The following is an 8,670-nucleotide window of genomic DNA, read 5'->3' as shown; positions in this document are numbered from 1 at the left end:
TTAACCCACTGCGATTGAGTCAATTCCGACTTATAACGTCCCTATAGGACAGAGCAGAACTGCGCTATAGGGTTTCCAAAGAGAGGCTGGTGGACTCAAACTGTTAATCTTGTGATTAGCAGCTGAGTTCTTAATCACTGTCGGCTAAACCAAAAAACCAAACCCATTGCCGTCGAGTCGCTTCCGACTCATAGCGATTCTACTGGACAGAGTAGAACTGCCACTTAGGGCTTCCAAGGAACACCTGGTAGATTTGAACTGCTGACCACTTGATTAGCAGCCTTGGCTCTTAAGCCCTAGACCACCAGGGTTTCCAATAATAAGAAATCAGGGGCTCGTCCGGGGTTTGAACCCGGGACCTCTCACACCCAAAGCGAGAATCATACCACTAGACCAACGAGCCAGCACTTTATGGCCTCCTTATTCATGGGCAGGAGAAAGAGCTTTAAGGTTTCCTCTAGTCTGACTGAGCAGGTAGGACTGCTTAGATGATTAAAAGAACTAAAAAATTTTCGTTGGGCCATTTAGTTTTCTCCTTTCTCTCCATCCTTGTTTTTCTACCCTGATATTCCATGATAATGCTGACTAAAACCCAGTATTTATGGACTAGTTGTTCTGGCAAAATCCTTCTTGCTTTGGGGTAAGGACTGGTTCCTTTTCCTTCCCTTCCTTCTTGTCTTTCTTTTGCTGACGCCCTGCCCTGGCATATACTAAGCCCCAGGAAGCAGAAATGGGAGAACGCTAAAAGCAATCAGTTGGACCATCGGCTTCCTTTTCTTGTGAGAAGGGTAAACATAATAAAAGAGATGAGAGGATGAGGGTTGCTAAAAAGTGAAGAGAAGGTGCCAGAGATTGAAGCACAAAACCCATGAGTGCGAAGCACGATCTCTATGGCTGAGCTACACCACCTGATGGCTGACTAGCTTGGTGATGACTCTTGTTTTCATAAAAGCAAACTGATATTTTTTCTGTGGGGCTTCTCCAAAAAAAGCAAAAAATAAAAACCCTAAGAGTTGCCTAGAAAGAGGCCATTGGGTTAAATGCCACTTTTTCTGAAACCATTCATGTGGATACTGTCTAGCGCTGTCACAATGAGAAAGTTAACTGGATTGTAGTCTGAATAACCGTTTCTGTTTCTAGGATCTTCCCACTCTGGTAGTCGACTCCAAGGTACACTGGCCAACACATACTTTAAATGAAAGTTACTTGCCTTCACCAGGAAAGTCCCCGGAGGATCACACCTCTCCAACATATATCACATGGAAAATGACTCCAAATTGAGGTCTCCTTTTTTTTTTTGGACCACCAGCAGCCCCCAGCTTTAGTGGAACTGGCTAACTGAACTTCACTTCTAGTTGGATCAGTGCCCTGCCAACATTCCTTTTCCAGCTGACTCATTGCTCCTGTCAAGTCACACCTTCTGAGCTTGTCCCTTTAGTTCTGGGTTCAGAACTCCGTCTCCATCCCGCACTTTACAATCATTCCCACAAAACATTTCAGAGGTGGGAGAAACTTCAACACTCCATCTGTTTTAAAGGAACTAACTTTTTTCCCAGACTGGAGGAATCTACAGGTAAAAGCGGAGTCAGGATGGCAGAGCAGCAACGGTACAAAGCTGTCGGACTCTTTTCCCCTGAGAACCCACTGACATAATGGTAAAGCTTGCTGTGGATATAGATGTTTGAAAGAATAAAGTCAAAGAGCCCTGGAAATCATCAAAATGTGCCACCGGTGAACTGGAAAATAAGAGGAAGTCCTGGATAATACAAAACAGGAAGGGTTGAGTTGCTGAGGAAAGAGCTGAAGTTAGATCTGTTCTCTCACTGGGATGCTTTCAGCTTAGTTGTGTATGGCCGATGATCTCTACATTGAGTCCAAAGCCTCTTTATCCAAGATCCTCCATATGATATTGAGGAAAGTGTTCCAGGCAGGTCTTCATTTAAAGACTTAAAATACTGCAATACTGGTAATAAAGATCAAACAACTCCCCAGAAGCCTGGACTGTGCTTCAAGACTTCTGGGCATTTTATTATTAAATATCCCCCTGTCCATTAACCTCATTATTCAATCCAGAATGCTCCTTCTTGTTTTCCCAAGGACCTTGCCCACTTTGAACTAAAAAATGGTAGATGTCTAGCCTAAAAGTTTCTTTTTTGCAAAACCAGTATCTCTAGGATTTTGTGTATTCCATGTGACTTCTTCTGAACTACTGTACCACCTGTACGTTCTTTCTTTTATCACAAAATTGTAAACAGTATATAAGCAAAAAAAAAAAAAGGCTTTGTGATAATAGCAGCAGTTTCCTTAGAAATGACAGCCCACTTGCAAACATCTCTCCCTCCCTCAATAAATAGTTGAGCTCTTTAGTCTTATTGTTTGTAACACTGGGGAAGTAAAAAAAGGTTGGAGGCTCCTGGCTCAGCTCCGACTCTCCTTGGCTTAGAGCTTTAGAAAATTTACTTGAGAAAGTGAGTATTGGAAGGTATCTGTTGTTGGGTGACTTGGTGCAGGAAGAAGACATCATTTGGAAGTAAACCAAGGAATTTCCAACCCTGGGAAAGGATGTGGTACTTTTAGAGCTTTAGTCGAGCACTCTCCCAACTGAGCTGTGTATGTCACACCTTTACTTTCACCTACACTAAAGATTTTCTCAGCTTTCTGTTTGGAAAGGTTTCCTTGAGAGATGCCCTTCCCTATTTCCTAGCTCAGAGGATTTGGGGCACTCTGTGCTACTGCCTACAGTTATGGAGCCTAAGTATTGCTACCAGCTGAGGCAGAGGTGGGGAGTTAGACCTGGAATGGGTGGAGAGAATCCATGGGTAGATTCTCAGCCTTGTGTCTTTTAATTGACACAGGTCCAACTGAGAACACAAGAGGATTTTTTTTTTTATAGTGTCCCTAGAAGTGTTGCATATTTTATTTAAAATTAAAAAGAAAAATACCAGAAGCCCTGGTGGCACAATGGTTACCAGCTAGGCTGCTAACCTAACGTTCTGTGGTTCAATCTATCTAGCTGCTCTGCAGGAGCTGGACCTGGAGATCCGCTCCTGTAAATATTGCCGCCTACAAAACCCTATGGGATGGTTCTACTATGCAAGTTGTGGGCTTAGACAGTCTAATATAGTACATGATGGTGGACTTAGAAAGTGCTTCACTACTAATAGAAGGATCAGTAGTTTGAACCCACCACCCGCTCACAGGGAGAGAGACAGGGCAGTCAGGTTCCTTAAAGATGACAGCCGCGGAGGCTCTATAGGGGCAATCGTATCGTGTCTTATGGGGAAAACCCTATGAGGCAGTTCTACCCTGCCCTACAGAGTCGCTAAGAGTTGGGGTCGACTTAAAAGAAATGCCTTTTGGTTACACTTGTGATTCTTTTCTGCTTTGATGTTATGTATGGGGGGGTGGGGGAGAAGGGATGGTTTTAATTGCAAGAAGTGTTTAAAGTCCTGTAGAAAAAGAATCTCTATACGGTATGAGTGTACAAATGTGGGTGTGGTGTATGCAAGAAAAATTTTGTGATAAAAAAACTTGGGTTTGAATCTTGAGTCCACTCCATTATTAAACTGCTGGAAAAAGGAAATTTGTTGAACATCATTGAACTTTTAAACAATTTTAAGAATATCTTGAATTTTCTTGCTGATAACAACCCTACAGCCTTAAACCCCTGTTTGAAATTTCCAAATCTCAAATAATTTCTGTTTAAGGAAAGAACAAAAATAAACATTTCTATATGGAAAATTCTGCTGAACATTTAAGAGGGAACCTAGAATTCTGAACAATGTGAGCAAATGGCAGTGAAGTCATCAGGACTCATGTATGAACATTCCCTATTTCCCACTCTAACATCAACCTGTTTCTTGACATTCTTTATCAGGGATAACAGGCAATGTGTGTGTGTGTTTGCCGTTTTGATTTTTTTTTCTTCTTCTTCTTTGCAAAATTTTGGTTTGACAGTATCTGTTTTCCCTGGAAACTCCTGGACACTGTCAGGAGAAAATAACCTACAGTCCTTCAAACTCAGAGCTGCATCAAGTTGCAAAAGGAAATTTGGTACAAAATGAGAAGCAACATTAGGATAGGGATACTGAGTGTACAGAAACTGGGTGACAGATAGTTTATCCTTTAGGTCATACAGCTCATCTCAGTTCAGATGCTTGCATTTTATTTCTTTAAGAAATACTTGATTAGACAAAGAGTATCATATTTTATGGCCTAAATAAACAAGGATTCCTTTACATTCTATTGAGGTGCAGGACATAGGGCAATTACCAAAATGTAATTAGCTTCCATTCAATATCTTAAAAATGAGGCCAATGAGTACTATGTAAAAACAGACGCTGTAAAGATTGAAGGGGATCATTCGTGTGACCACATTTCCATGTCCATGGGTGATATGAAACACGAATTTTGGCAGGTCCTACTCCATCCTCTGAGCCTAGTGGTTCTCCCAGGACAACACCTACTCAGGTACCATCTTCTCTAGCCAGTGCTGACCAGTAGAAATAGAATGCAAGCCATAAATGAAGGACACTTATGCAATTTGCGATTTTCCAGGAGCCAAATTAAACAAGTAAAAATAAGCATATGGATTTAATTTTAACAATATAGTTTATTAACCTGATGTATCCAGAACATTATCAAGCAATCGATTTAAAAGTTATGACTTTTGGTTTCTAGTCTGATATGTAAAGAACTTGGAAAGAATCTCTCCCATGGTCAAAACAAGAAAAAAGTTGCAAAATTAACAGCTCTTAGTTTTTAGTAGATACATCAGAGAATTAAGATCACAGGGCAAACCATCAACTTGAAAACTGGAAACAAACAGGCTGATACAGAGACTCACTGCTCACCAGGAGCAGAAACGGTCACTGCAGCTGGAACCAGCACTGATTAGAATGATTTCTTCTGGAGACTGAGAGTGGAGTGGCTTAAGAGGAAAAAAACTTCTGAAGGCCCTTCACACTTTAGTGAGTTTTACCATGAGGAGCAGAGCCACATTCTCATGGTAACTTTCAGAGAAAAGTCCGCCAGTTCTTGCTGCAAAGAAAGGGAGGACAGAAAAGGAGCCGATTTCCAACAGTGCTCAGGTGGCATAGTGGTTAAGGGCTATAACTGCTAGTCAAAGGGTGGGCAGTTCAATCCACCGGGCGCTTCTTGGAAACTCTATGGGGCAGTTTTACTCTGTTCTTTAGGGTCGCTATGATGGTTTTTGGTTTGCTGTTCTTAAAATGGCCTGCCCTCAAGGGAAACTACTTTATCAGATCCTAACCATCAAGGATTTTATCATATCTAACTTGCGTAGGAAAACCTTGGTGGCATAGCGGCTAAGAACTAGGGCCCCTAACCAAACAGTCCGCAGTTGGAATGCGCCAGGCCCTCCTTGGAAACTCTATCGGTCAGTTCTACTCTGTCCTATAGGGCCAGTATGAGTCCGAATCGAATCCACGCCACTGGGTTTGGCGAAAAAAGGGATACACCCAACCACAGCCCACTCTAGCCTTTCACGTGGAGGAAGGGAAATATCAACTAAGCCCCCTCTAGCCTTGGAGGTGGAGGAGAGTTTTGTAAATGAAAAGGTTAAACAATACTTTGAAAAAAAAATACTTTGAAAGTATATCTAAAAATCACGACCCGAAGCCGCAGAAATAGCTCAGTTGAGAGAGCCTTAGCCTAAAGATGTAAAGGTCCCTGGCAATTGCGAGTTTCAGCAGTTTTGTTTTCGTTTACACAATTATCATCCTTTTATTAATATAAGAATTGTATCCCAAGGCTTTAGGATTGTAATAGAACTACGTGTAGATAACGTTTAACAAGAAGCTCTCTTAATGGGGGATGTAGCACAGTGGTAGAGCGCACGGTGTGCGTGTATGAGGCCTTGGGTTTGATCCCTGGCATCTCCAGATTCTTTCTCTGCTGCAACGCGATTTGAACCCACTCTTTAAGGTATGGAGCCCCGGGATAGAACAGTAGTTAAGTACTAGGCTACTAAGCAGAAGGCCACCAGCAGGTTCTTGGAACCACTATGGGGGCAGTTCTGTCGTGTCCTATAGTCTTGCTATCAGTCGGAATCCCCTGGACAGCAACCTTTTTTTTTTTTTTTTTTTAAGGCATACAGATTTAGTTCTCTTAATATTTTCCATACCATTCCTGCACACATAGAAAGTAAAAACATAATCCGGCGGACTGCCTTGAATGCTTGTCCATTCATAGGCTGTGAGTCTCTACATCCCCTAAGTTGACTGTGACAACGGAAAGAAGACGTTCAGAAAGAGGAGAAAGGAAGAACCGGATTCCAACGGAATCACTTGAATTACCCGAATCAAAAGCGTGCACATGAACAGGTCATTCCTTGGCTCCCATTTCTACTATTATTCAAGAGACAGAAAGACAGAAAAAGAGGTGCAGGAAGTTCCTTCGCGCACAGTTTTCTTTACTGCCTTGCGTTTTCTGCGCCAAAGGGCCGGTCGAAAGCAGAGAATCTCATCCTATGTCCACCGAAGTCTTTACTGGAGCTCGGTCAAAACTGAGAGATAGACGACTGCCGATCCCGAGTCTTTTTAGAGAAGTTTGAGTGGCTTGGACGCTGGAAAAGGGAACGAAGACTGTAAAGAAATTAGAAGCCTTCCGAAAAAGAAAGTAGAAGAAATAGGCAGAATCAACACATTCCTGATTGATATTCCACAATATTAGTTTTTCTTTATTTCCACACTCACTGCATTTTCCTCCTTATTTTAAGCCTTTAAGTGAAAACATTTACTGGAAACTTCAGATATCATCAGAAGGAAGTAGACCCATGTGAAGAAGCAGGGAAAGTTTTTCTGTCAAAAAGGAAAATAGATCCAGGTAGTTTATGACTTAGGTCTTATTTGAGTTGCAACGAACCGCACTTACCGCCCACCCTTTTTTGTACATCTAATTTTTTTTTTTTTATCTTTAGTGATATGACCTACATCCAGTGTTGCTTATGTTATCATTCACATATCAACCCTGCAAGATAAATAAAGATCAAATTCATAAAAATATAGACAATAAAAGGTAACGTTAATGTAAACCAAAAAAAAGAGAGTGAGAGAGAGCTAATCAAACTACTCAAGAATTGACTTGGGACACCAATGTCATTGGGAGACTACTACAAAAAAAAAGGTGGAGAGATCACAGGTGGTGGTGTAGTGGTTAAGACCTGTGACAAAAAGACCGGCAGTTCGAATCCTGCAGGCTGCCTTTGTTACTTCAAGGTCAATCTGATCACATTTGTTTTATATGACCAGGAAGACTCTAGGGATTTCTGGTCCACTGATTCCACCGTTTGAAGATTTCTTATGCTTAATGGTTTCAAAACTGTCTCTAACACTGTATGTATTTCCTTGAATCAAAGGTCTTTGGGAAGACAGAACTAGATGTTTGTTGGCAGCCCTTCAGTCTGACCCTCTGTTAAGCTGGGATGCCCTTACTTCTCGATTTTCTTCTGCAACACAAATATTCATAGAAGGTAGTCAGGGGTGAGACTGGCTTCTAACTTTAACTGGCCACATGTTGGCTCTGTTCCTAAGGTCAAATATTTATGTTTTAGGATGCATTTTATGGACAGAGGCAATGAGGTCATGCTGGGTACTTGCTTTTTTTTTTTTTTTCCTGTTATCCACTTGTTCTTTCTAGGCCCTTTAAGCAAACAGTAGCATGTTTGCCACAGTGGACACTGCACAGGGGAGCAAGGAGTGAGGAGAAATTAGGGTGCTGTGAGCAGAATTCCAAATTCAAAGCCAACCCTAGATCCACTGAATCTGTGGTTCAAGCCCTGGAAGTGATACAGATGTCAAAACTTCAGAAGCACTGCTGTGTACATTGCAGAAGGAAATGCTAAGGGCCAGGTGTGTGCTGAGAAGGAAGAGTGGCTCCTGGGGTTTCCTGTCCTTTCTCAAGCTATGGCTGTATTTGTCCTACATGGAGAGTTTCTCATGTTTTCAAGACCTCCAATAGTTTAGGTGACTTTGGAAGTCACACAAAAGAGCCCTTATTTTTTCTGGATGAATTCAGAATAGAAGCAAACTGATGCTCTCTAGTCAAAATACCAGAAGTTTAGTCAAGCTATTTGGGTGTCTGTTATGGATTAAATCCTGTCCCACCAAATATGTGTTGTAAATCCTAACCTCTATGCCTGTGCTTACAATCATATGTGGAAATCGGTAGTCTTTGTTATGTTCATGAGGCAGGATTAGTGTTGGGTATTTCTGGAGTCAATCATTTACAAGATATAAATGGAGCAATTAAGCCAGCACAGATGGGTTAAGATAGATGCCATGCCACAAGGAAATCTCCAAGGAACCAGGGAACAAAAGCTGAAGAGAAAAGGAACTTCCCCCAGAGCTGACACAGAGAGGAAGCCATCCTCTAGAGCTAGTGTCCTGAATTCAAACTTATAGCCTCTGTTAATTAATAGTGTTCACTTGTTGTATTTCTGTTATAGCAGCACTAGATAAGTAAGACACTGTAGTGGTCCTCAGTTTGAAATTCAAGCTAAAAATCCTGCATGTTCCAAAACAGAGACTGTAATCTTTACCTCTGTCCTCACAGAAAAATTTGGAAGTCTGGACCCTGGTGCCTCTCCAGATGCCACCTTTTGATTAGGCCAGTCTTCTGGCCTAGGACCAAGTTGTTAAACCTATTACA

General features: G+C 41.7%; 1 non-coding gene across 1 annotated transcript; it reads right to left on the bottom strand.

The window, feature by feature from the left end:
* Positions 1-331: 331 nt before the first annotated feature.
* TRNAP-UGG (transfer RNA proline (anticodon UGG)) lies at positions 332-403 on the bottom strand. The gene has a single exon. It is a non-coding gene; the product is annotated as a tRNA-Pro (tRNA).
* Between the last annotated feature and the right edge of the window lie 8,267 nt (positions 404-8,670).

The sequence above is a fragment of the Loxodonta africana genome, chromosome 1, assembly GCF_030014295.1.
Source record: "Loxodonta africana isolate mLoxAfr1 chromosome 1, mLoxAfr1.hap2, whole genome shotgun sequence".
In the NCBI taxonomy this organism is placed as follows: domain Eukaryota; kingdom Metazoa; phylum Chordata; class Mammalia; order Proboscidea; family Elephantidae; genus Loxodonta; species Loxodonta africana.
This window is presented reverse-complemented; position numbering and strand designations above follow the sequence as displayed.